This window comes from Gavialis gangeticus, unplaced genomic scaffold (assembly GCF_001723915.1).
Source record: "Gavialis gangeticus isolate Ggan-Ray unplaced genomic scaffold, GavGan_comp1, whole genome shotgun sequence".
NCBI lineage: Eukaryota > Metazoa > Chordata > Crocodylia > Gavialidae > Gavialis > Gavialis gangeticus.
Genome location: NW_017728995.1, coordinates 54,989,566 through 55,000,841, shown reverse-complemented (window position 1 = coordinate 55,000,841; position 11,276 = coordinate 54,989,566). Strand labels below are relative to the sequence as shown.

The following is an 11,276-nucleotide window of genomic DNA, read 5'->3' as shown; positions in this document are numbered from 1 at the left end:
ATAAGGCCTAATTAGTGCTGAGAAGAAAGGCAATATCAACTCCTGGTTCTTGTACCTAATGCTTCAATTGATGCATCCCAAAAGTACATTCATGTTTTGTGAGGCTGCATCACACTGTAGACTCATATTGAATCTGTGATCTACTAAGACTCCTAAGTCCTTTTCCACAGTGCTGCCATCAATCTACGTGTCACCCACTTTATGTTTGTATTTTTGTAGCACCTTGCATTTGTTCTCATTGAACTTCATCCTGTCAGCTCTAGCCCAACTTTTCAATCTATCAGGATCCTTCTGAATTGCTCTCCTTTCCTCCAATGTGTTCACAGTCCTTCCCAGTTGTGTGTTGTTTGCAAACTTGCTCAAGGAACTTTCTATGCAAGCATCCAAATCATTAGTAAGTGTGTTGAACAGCACTGGGCCCAAGACAGACCCATGTGGGATTCCATTCAAACCTCATGCCATTCTGACATGGACCCATTAAAATTTACCCTTTGTTTGCAGCAATTGAGCCAGTTACCTATCCACCTTATCTAGCACATTAATTTTCCAATTTGTTTATGACAACGTCATGCGGGACCTTGTCAAAAACCTTGCTGAAGTCCAGACACATTATTTCATAGATTTCTAGATTTTAGGGTCAGAAGGGACCTATTAGATCATTAAGTCTGACCTCCTGCCCTAGGCAGGAAAGAGTGCTGGGGTCAGATGACCCCAACCAGGTGTTTGTCCAATATTCTCTTAAATACCTCCAAGGAAGGGGACAGCACCACCTCCCTTGGAAGTGTATTCCATATTTTGGCAACCCTCACTGTGAAGAATTTTTCCTGATGTCCAATCTAAATTTGCTCTCCTTTAGTTTGTGGCTACTGTTTCTAGTTACCCCGATGGGCACCCTAGTAAATATCATATCCCCTATTTCCTGCTGTCCCCCTATATTCACAGCATTCCCTTCATGCACCCAAGTAGTTACTTTGTCAAAGAAGATCAAGTTTATTCGACAATTTGTTTTCCATAAATCCATGCTTGTTGCTTGTAATCAGCCTTTCCTCCTCCAGATGCTTGCAAATGGCCTTCCTTTAGATTTGCTCCAGTAACTTCCCAGGTAGTGAGGTGAGGCTAACTGGTTTGTAGTTCCCCAAGTCCTCCTTTTTGAAAGAGGGGCAGTACGTTGGCCCTTTTCAAGTCCTCTGATACCTGGCCTATCTCCCATGACTTCATGAAAATCACTGCCATGGGCTCAAAGATCTCCTTTACTGGTTCCTTCATCCCTGGGATGTAGTTCATCCAGTCCTGTTGACTTTAATTCATTTAGACCCAACAAAAGCTCTCTGACCATCTCTTTTTTTACCTCCTCCCTCAGCTTGCCCCTTTTCTTATCCAGATAATTCTCCTTAGGGGTCTGGCTGAAGCTTAATCTTTTCCTGATGTAGCTGTTGAGTAGCTCTGCCTTCTTTGCACCTTCCGTTAGTTCCCTCTGTCTTATTAAAGGAGGACCCACAGCTTCCTTGCTCCTTCTTTTCTGGCAACATACTTATAGAACTTGTTCTTGTTATCCTTAACCTCCTTTGCTAAGTGAAGCCTGTTCTTTATCTTTGCCTTCCTGATTTTGTCCCTGAAGGTTCTTGCTATTTCCTGCTACTCTTCCTTGGTGACATATTCTTCCACTGCCTGTATGTTTCCTTTTGTATTTGAGGCATTTTAAAAGTTCCTTCTGCTGGCACATTGGTCTCTTGCCATTCTTCTTCTGCTTCCATCATGTCAGGACAGTTTCATTTTGGGCTTCCAGTACTGTGCCCTTCAGAATCCCCCAGCCTTCCAGGGCACATTTATTCTTCAATTTATCTTCCCATGACACCAGGCTTATTTACTCCTTGATTTGCATGAAGTCTGCCTTTTTGAAATTTAGTGTCCTAATTTTGATGACCTCATGCTTTCCCCATCTTAGGATCTTGATCTCTACTGTATCGTGATCACTTCCTCACAAGTTACCCATCACTTTCACATCCTCCACCAATTCTTCCCAGTTGGTCAGGACAAGATCCAAAATAGAGGCTCCCCTAGTTGTATCCTCCACTTTCTAGAAGAGAAAGTTGTCCTTCATACAAGTTAGGAACTGGCTTGACATTTTATGTTTGGATGCATTGTTCTTCCAGCATATGTCTGGACAACTGAATTCTCTCATCAGTAGCACATCCTAGCTTTTGGATAGATTTGTCACCTGCTTGAAGAGTGCCTCAGCCATCTCCTCTTCCTGATTTGGTGGCCTATAATAAATCCCCACTTTTCATTTTCACCCAAATCCATTATGCTTTGCCATCTTCCTCCTCCAGAACCAGGGAACAAGTGTATGCATTTTTTGACACACAAGACAACACCACCATCTTTTCTCCCCAACCTGTTCTTCCAAAACAGAGTGTATCCCTCAATGTTGACATTCTGGTCATAAAAACTGCCTACCAGGTCTCTGTGATGACAATCATATCATAGTCCTTTTCACAGGCTTGATCTTTCAGCTTATCATGTTTATTCTCCATACTTCTCACATTTTTATACATGCATCAGGCATATTTTCCATTTTGACCTACTTGCTTCCCTTTAGCACCACTTGTTGCAGTCGTGTAGGTCTCTGGCTGATTCTCAGAGTTAAACTCATTCTTCAAGTACTGTCTCTTTGGACTATGTGCTCTGTTGCTGGAGGGTTTTGATCACCATACCTTGTGGAACCTAGTTTAAAGCCCTCCTTACTAGGTTGGCCAAGCAATGCCCAAAGATGCTTATATTAGGGACCCAGCAAAGCCCCACACTTCCTGGGGAGATGGCTGCCAAAATGCCCTGCAGGCTGTGGACCCCTGGCCCATCCCAATGAAAAGCAGAGACCCTACACATCAAAAGCATGTCCCACCCACACACACCTGTTCCCCAGGTGGGGCAGACAGTGGGTGACATACTCCCCATGGGCCCATCCCCCAGACAGGGCTGAGATCTGGAAGCCAGGCTCCACCAGGGTCTGGAGTCCAGCCCAGAAAGAGAACAAGTAGCTGGTATATCTGGCACCACCTAGAGTCCAGAGGTTGCATCTGCAGGTGATGATGAGCCCTACAATGGCTCTCAGCACCTGGCAGATGCCTCAGGGCATGTGGGGGAATGCTTGGGTCTGGGTTGCCCCAGGACAACACAAGACTTCCTTTACAGAGCAGTGTCATCCCCAGTTCCACAAGCGTGGAGCTGAGGGAGGAATAGGCTTCTCAGCCCCCACCAGCAGGGAGCTCCTAGCACTGGCTTCATGACTGCAGGTCCACTGTGGGGAGATAAGGGTATCCCTGCTTCCTGACTGCGATGGTGGAGAGGGGACTGGAAGATAGGGATCTCCCAGTCCCTGCTCCCTGATCGCAATCTCAGAGCAAGGGGCTTGTGGCTCCCTACTGACAGGGCATGGGGACATAGTCCCTACCCAGGTTCCTGTGGCAGAGCCCACCCCAGCAGCAGGCAACTGCTGGAGGCAGAGAGCTGTCTCCAGCCCCCTGGTGGACAGCTGATTGGGAGCAGATATTGTTCCCGCTCAGGTGTCCACACGAGTGCTACAGTGCTGTTACTCAGTGATTTTTTTCAGTTAATTTACTCAGGATTCGGGAGGTTTACTGTGTAGTAAGCAAATGCACATGTAGATGCACATGCTTACTTCACAGTAAACTATGCTAATGCGAAGTTAAGCATTTCATGTAAACATGCCCCTAATGTACTACTGCTGTTATACCTGGCTGTACTAGATGTACAACATTTTCAAAAGCTCTTGATTGTTTATATTTGGTTTGATTTACATGGTTCTCTGCAAGAGGAGAGAATGGTTGCTGATGGTAACATTATACCCATCATGTGAAATTCATTCATAGAGTTTACTGAGGAAAACAGTGAAAAAATAAGTCTGTCATATCTCATTCAGTGACAAATATTCAACTTCCACCTGACAGCTTGGTTAAAGCATATTACGTTCCTTGGGTGTCATTTCTGAGGTGGCTTATCTTCATAGTGAAATGCAGTGAGTGATTTATGTGGATTATGCTCTAAACCCATTAGCATGTAGGCAGATCACTGTTTAATGAAGAACACTTTTTTGAATGTAAGAAAAGTGTCACTGAGCTAATGCTGTTAACTACATGCCTGGCTTGCAGTCCTGCTACAGCTGAAAGCAACCGTGAATGTTAAATACTAAAGCATATTGTTCTTGTGGAAGGTTATTCTCAATCATGCTTCTTCATCTCCTAAACAATCCATCAATCTTAAGTATTTATACAGTACCTGTTACAATAGTATATGAGCACCTCACAATCTTAAATGCATCTATTCATCCTTATATGAATAAGGATAAGTAAGGTAGGAAAGTGCAATTATTTCCCTTTAACAGTTGGGGGGACTAAGGTACAGAAAGATTAAACAACTTTACAAAGGTCAGACAGGAAGTCAGTAGCAAAGAAGGGTACTAAAACTGGGTCTCTGTAGCCCATCTAGAACACTAGCCTCTGAAAACAAACATATCATGAAACTGATTTAAATCACAACTTCAGTTACACAAAAGGAAAACAGTATTTTTGCAGTCTTTTCACCCGTAATTCAACCAAGGTATATTATAAAACAATCTTTCACAAAAAATGTTTAAGTTTTGAAAGAAAGAAATGCACATTTATCACTTATACAGATCTTCTCTTAACCCTGGAAAAATATTAGGAATACACCCTTCACTCTTTTTTGTTCTTTATGTTTCCACATTGCAAAAACATTTATCTAATATATAGATGCCTCCTAACAAATATTTTGGCTCTAAATAGTTTACTTTTAACAGGGATGGATCCAGAGAGGGTGTAGTTGTACCACCCACCCCCTCTTCATTCCTGCTCCACTCAAACTTTAAACTAACTGCCTGGGAAGGGCAGTGGCATTTCTATTCAGCATGGAGGAAGTCAATTGGCTTTATGGCTCATTGTAGTATATCTGATTCCTACTAATCTCTCTTTGCTCCATGGGTGCTAAAAACTGTATTTCATGGTTTATAGGTCAACACAGTGTATAAATTGACCCCATTTTTCTGATCCAAAAACTTAGGAATTTTCTAGATCCGGTGTATAAGTTGACCTAAATTTTTGGATAAGAAATATGGGGTCGAATTATACTGGCCCCTGCATGCCCTTGCTGCAGGCCAGGCACCTGAGGAATGGATACGTGCCACAGCACTGCTCGCAGGGGATGGGGCTGAGCTTGGCGCTCACCTGGAATGGCCTCATCCTCTATGAGCAGTGCTGCCTGGGCTGTGCCAGCCAAGCACTGAGCCCAGCACCACTCACAGTGGATGGGGTCACTCCAGCCGAATGCCAAGCCTGACCCTGTCTGTCTGCTGCAAGTGGCACTGCCAAGCACTGAGCACAGCCCCACCCCCTGCAAGTGGCACCAGGCTAGGCACTTGGGTAGTGTGGCCAGGCTCAGCACCCAGCAGCACCACTCACAGCAGATGGGGCTAGGCTCAGGGCTTGGCTGGTGCAGGCCAGGCAGCACTGCACATGGGGGATGGGGCCACACCAGCTGAGCACTGACCCCAGCCCAATCTGTTGTAAGAGGCACTGCTGAGCACCAAGCCCAGCCACACCAGCTGAGCGCTGAGCCTGGAGCCACTTACATGGCATGGGAATGAGCTTGGCACTTTTGAGTGGTATCCCACTGACTTCAATGGGACCTTGCTGAAGACTGTAATTTATGACTACAAGTCCATTATTTAGACAAATAGCCCTTCTTTACAGTATAAGACTCTCCAGTGAGTAAAGACCATATTTAGGATGGGGGCATTATATTTGAAAGGATTTAAAGTGAATACTTACCAAGCTTAACAGTCATGGGTGGATCTAGGATTTTGAAAAGGGGGTGCAGATGATGTGGTGCATCTTCATACGTAACACAACACATTTTCTCTAGTTAAAGAGAAACAAGAACCTTTACTAATATGCTAGGGGCCTAGTACTATATTACTGTATTTTATGGTGTATAAGTTGAGTTTTGAAGCCTGATTTTTAACACTTAAAATTCAACCTCGACTTAAACACTGTATCACCATCCCCTGCAAATGATGCTGGGCTCAGTGCTTAACTTATACTGACTCCTGCATGCCCTCACTGTGGGTCGAGCACCTGGGGGTTGGGCATGTGCTGCTCGCAAGGGACAGGTCCAAGCTCAGCGCTCAGCTGGTGCAGCCCCATTCCCTGTGAGTGGCAAAAAACAAAACCCAAAACTTCCCCTCCCTTCACCCTGATCTAGTTTTGGGTTTTGTTTGTTTGTTTTAGTAAACAGTTCTAAAAAATAGGAGCATAAAAAGAAAAATAAACAAACAGGAGTGCTATGTTCCAAATGAACCGTTCCAAACAGGAGACTTTACCACACCGGTGGATGAAAACCTGATGGCGTTCAACACCGAAAAATGCAAGGTACTCCACCTTGGGAAGAAAAACCCACAGCATGCTTATAGGCTCAGCAGTGCTACGCTCACTAGCACCATGGCTGAAAGGGACTTGGGGATCATGATTGACCAGAAGATGAATATGAGCCACCAATGTGATGTTGCAGCTGGTAAAGCAAGCAAAACTGGCTTACCATCAAAGATGCTTCTCTAGCAAATCCCAAGATGTCATCTTCCTACTGTACTCTGCCTTGGTGAGGCTGCAGCTGGAGTACTGCATCCAATTCTGGGCTCCACAGTTTAAAAAGGATGTGGAGAAGCTTGAGAGAATCCAGAGGAAAGCCATGCACTTGATCAGAGGGCAGGAGAACAGGCCTTATGATGAGAGGCTGAGAGCCATGGGACTCTTCAGCCTGGATAAGCGCAGGCTCAGGGGGGACCTGGTGGTGGCCTATAAGTATATAAGGGGTGCACATCAGAATCAGGTGGAACACCTGTTCTCCAAAGCTCCCCAAAGGATGACAAGGTCAAACGATCACAAACTGCTCTAAGACTGTTTCAGGCTTGACTTATGGAAAAACTTCTTTACTGTCCAAGCCCCCAAGGCCTGGAACAGACTGCTGCAAGAGGTGGTGCAAGCACCTACTCTGGACTACTTTAAGAGACATTTGGACATTTATCTTGCTGGAATCCTTTGGCCCCAGCTGACTTCCTGTCCCTGGGGCAGGGGGTTGGACTCAATGATCTTCTGAGGTCCCTTCCAGCCCTAAGGTCTATGAAATCTATTAAATCATTTGAAGCTCTCCTGTGAAATAATGAATTTTCATTTCTACCTAGGAGAAGTCTTACAATTTTTGCAATCTCCTATACCTAATGAAGGGTGCCTGTGCCCAAAAGCTTGCAAATAAAGATGTTTTTTGCAAATATCTATTTGGTCTAATAAAAGATATCACCTCTGCCATGAGTTTTGTTTCCTTTGGACAACAATGCATCTCACACAAGACCCTTGTTTTTCTGAAGTTGTACCACAAAAATTTGAAAATTATGGCCAAAAAATATTAAAGGGAAGAGGCACCTGGATTCTCCATGTAAACATTTAAGCAAAGGATAATTTTTTATGAAGACACACACACACACACTGTCCCCTGTTGTTTCCAGACTTGTCTGAGGTGTGCTGGAACCCGTGAAGCACTTTCACTGCTGCATTCCTAGGGTTAGTGTATGCAGTGGAGCAGGTGGGTGGGAAATATTCAGAAGCATCCTTGCCAGGACACTGGGGACACAGTATAGACACACTGCAAGGGGACTTGGTTCAGTGTAGTAGTGTCTAACTCTAAAGTATCCTGTCATTTAGTAGAATGCAAATGTCCAGTGTTAAGCACCCAGGCTCCCTGTAACAATATACAGGGCCAATTAGAACCCATGAATGGGATCCACAGAAGTCAGCATGCTGAGCATAGAGCCACCTTAGTTACTCAGTATGAAATGCCAAGAAAAAGGTGTGGTAAACCTATAAATATATTCTTTGGACCATGTCTTGGAACCCAGGCCACAGAGTCTTTCTCATTCTCTTGGTGACCCAAAGAATATGTAAGGATTTTCTACAAGTACGTTGGTAGCAAGAGGAAGATCACGGAAAGTGTGGGTCCCTTACTTTCTATGATGAGATGACTGGCTCTGTGGATGTGGGGAGACTGGTGGATGTGGTATACCTTGATTTTAGCAAGGCTTTTGATACAGTCTCCCACAACATTCTCATAGGCAAGCTAAGGAGATATAGACTGGATGAATGGATTGTAAAGTGGATAGAAAACTGGCTGGAGCATTGGGCTCAGAGGGTAGTAATGGCTTGATGTTTAGTTGGCAGCTGTTATCAGTGGAGTGCCCCAGGGGTCAGTCCTCCTGGTGCTGGTTTTATTCAATGTCTTTGTCAGTGGCCTGGAAGATGGCATAGAGTGCACCCTCAGCAACATTGTAGATGACACCAAGCTAGGGGTAGTATACACTGGAGGGTTGGGCTAGGATTCAGACTGACCTAGACAAAGTGGAGTATTGGGCGAAAAGAAATCTCATGAGGTTCAACAAGGAGAACTGCAAAGTCCTGCACTTAGGACGGAAAAATCCCATACACTGGTACAGGCTGGGGGCTGACTGACTGGGCAGCAGCTCTGCAGAAAAGGACCTGGGGGTTTACAGTGGACAATAAGTTGCATATGAATCAGCAGTGTGACGTTGCTGCTAAGAAAGCTAATGGCATTCTGGGCTGAACTGGTAGGTGTGTTCCCAGTAGGTCAAGGTAAGTGATTATTCCCCTCTATTCAGCACAGTCAAGCAGAGGGGAACAAAAATGGTGAGGGGGCTGGAGCACATGACTGATGAGGAAAGACTGAGTAAACTGGCTATATTTAGTCTAGAGAAAAGGAGACTGAAGGGACTTAATAGCAGCCTTCAACTACCTGCAGGAACAATACCTCAGTGGTGGCAGATGACAGAATAAGGAGCAATGGGCTCAAGCTGCAGCAAGGGAAGTTTAGGTTAGATATTAGGAAGAATTTTCTCACTAGGAGGGTAATAAAACACTGGAACAGGCTACCCAGAGCAGTTGTGGAATCTTTATCCTTCGCAGTTTTTAAGACCCAGCTAGACAAAGCTTTGGCTGGGATGATCTAGGTGGGGATGGTCCTGCTTTTGAGCACGGGGTTGGACTAGATGACCTCCTGAGGTCCCTTCCAACCCTAACTTTCTATGATCCTAAATGAAACTGGTAAAAAACTGAGTATCTTGGCCATTTAGGTGACTTTAGAGGTAGGTGACAGCTGAACAGGAGATTTAAGGATCTAAAATTTTGGTTTAGGCACCTAAAGGGTCAATTAGATACTCAAACCCCTTTGTGGCTGCAGTCTTAGGAGAAAAAGTGTCTCAGTCATTCTTGAAAATCTTACCTTAAGTCACTAATTCTGGGCTGCTTGTATAGCTAGAGCTGCATATATTTATATTTTATTCATTTTCTTCCCTTTTTACGAAGTGTTTTTTAGCCCAATATTTAATCTTTTGATGCACCTTGCAATGGTGCAACAAATAAAAGCATTTTTCTTGCTGCTAATTAAATCCAATTCATTAGAAGCGTGGGAGACTTTTCTTTCTTCTTGGGTATTTTGGTTCATGACTCCCACCAAAACAATATTTTAAACATGTAACAGTTCAGATTCTAGACCCATCATTAAATTTAATTATTTGAGTAACAATGGCCAATAAAAAAGCACTTTGCTTTCATAGTAGGATTCTTTGTAGGGGTTGCCATGGTCCTCCTGGAGTTGTAGCTGAGATGGTACATTCACTATAAACCTCCCCCTCACCCACTTCCAATATCTTATTTACTGTAATATATAGCCTTTCCGCACTGCAGTTCCTCTTGCTTCTTTTCAGCTCTGCATGCATTTGAGAGCGTATTTAAAATACATTCTCCCTTTCAGTTAGCTGAACAGGAAACAAAAGATTTGCAATCATTTAAAAACATACAGGCACTTTTGATTTGCACTGAAGTCATTCAAACAGCTAAAATGTGAGGCATCATACTGCATGTGCACAGATTGAACAAAGAGAAATGAAGGCGTTTCTAAATACGAAGATATATATACTTAAGGCATGAAGTTATAAATTATCCATAAAATACTGGCTATATACATAATATGTTATTTTTCAATCTTAGTACATACTGAAATCAATACAGTACAACATAAACCAGTTACTTCTCATACTAAAATGATCCATCAGGGTTGGCCTGTTTTAAAAATCACCACCAACCCATTGTCTCCTCTAGATGTTCTTCACATCCGTCCCCTTCAATTTACCTTGAATCCTCCTCATCTTTGGAGGTATAGCTCTTCAGAACCCATAAATCTGACTGTTTTTCAAACAGGACCTGAACCTGTGCATTTCAAAGTTTGCTTGCTCGGGGTGTGCACACACTCTAAGGCATGAAGTGCTTCAGTTTGATCTCTTCCATATTACAGGGGTGTAGCATGTAGCCGTGTTGGTCTAAGGACAGAGGCAGACAAGGTTCTTTGGGTGAATCTAATATCTTTTATTAGACAAACTTAAATAGTTGGGAAAATTTTTCTTAGCAAGCTTTCAGGTTTAAAAACCCTTTGTCAGGCTGAGGAAGCATCTGCTGTTGGTGTGTGCTCTTCCATCCAGGAAGAGCTAAGAAAGAGCTGTGTGCTCTTCCTGGACATCTGGAATTAAAGAGAATAATGGGAATGGCAAGAGAAACTTTTAAAGTCTACGTGACAGTCTTAGGAGACTGCTGGAAGAATTCAGATTCAGTACCTATTATTACAAAATCTTGTCAAAACCAATTTATTAGACATTAGTTCAGAGAGAAAGCTTTTTAGTCTCCATTCAGAAATGGGGACTGAACAATCCTTACCCAGACACTTGAGTGATATATTGCATAAGAAATAATCCTTTATTAAGACAAATTCTATTATTATTTATGTCTATCAAAAAACAGTATGTACTTTGGAAGCCAACAGTCATGTTCCTACGTCTTCACCCCCTCTCCTCCTACCTTATTATATAACAGTAAAGGTTTGCCAGTAGGTTTGAGTGGGTATGAGGGTAGATGAGCCTAATGGAAGTTCAAAGAATCATAAGATAGAAGAGGAGCAATGGCTACATCAAAGTATTGGCATTGCATGCATTTAAAAAGAAGGATATTAGCTCAGTAGTTGGGTTTCAAATATTAACACTAATGCACTCTAATGGAGCCAATCTGAAGGGATACTGGTATAAATGAAATCAAAATCAGGCCTGTTGCTTTTCTTTCTTTTTTTTTTTT

The 11,276-nt window shown here is 43.3% G+C and overlaps 1 long non-coding RNA gene across 1 annotated transcript in view; it reads left to right on the top strand.

Annotated features, from left to right (window-relative positions):
* The first annotated feature begins 294 nt into the window (after positions 1-294).
* LOC109287854 overlaps positions 295-11,276 on the top strand; it is a 22,160-nt gene continuing 11,178 nt past the window's right edge. The window contains exons 1-2 of the long non-coding RNA XR_002094987.1: positions 295-394; positions 8,476-8,480. This is a non-coding gene — a long non-coding RNA (uncharacterized LOC109287854). The remainder of the gene's footprint in view (positions 395-8,475; positions 8,481-11,276) is intronic.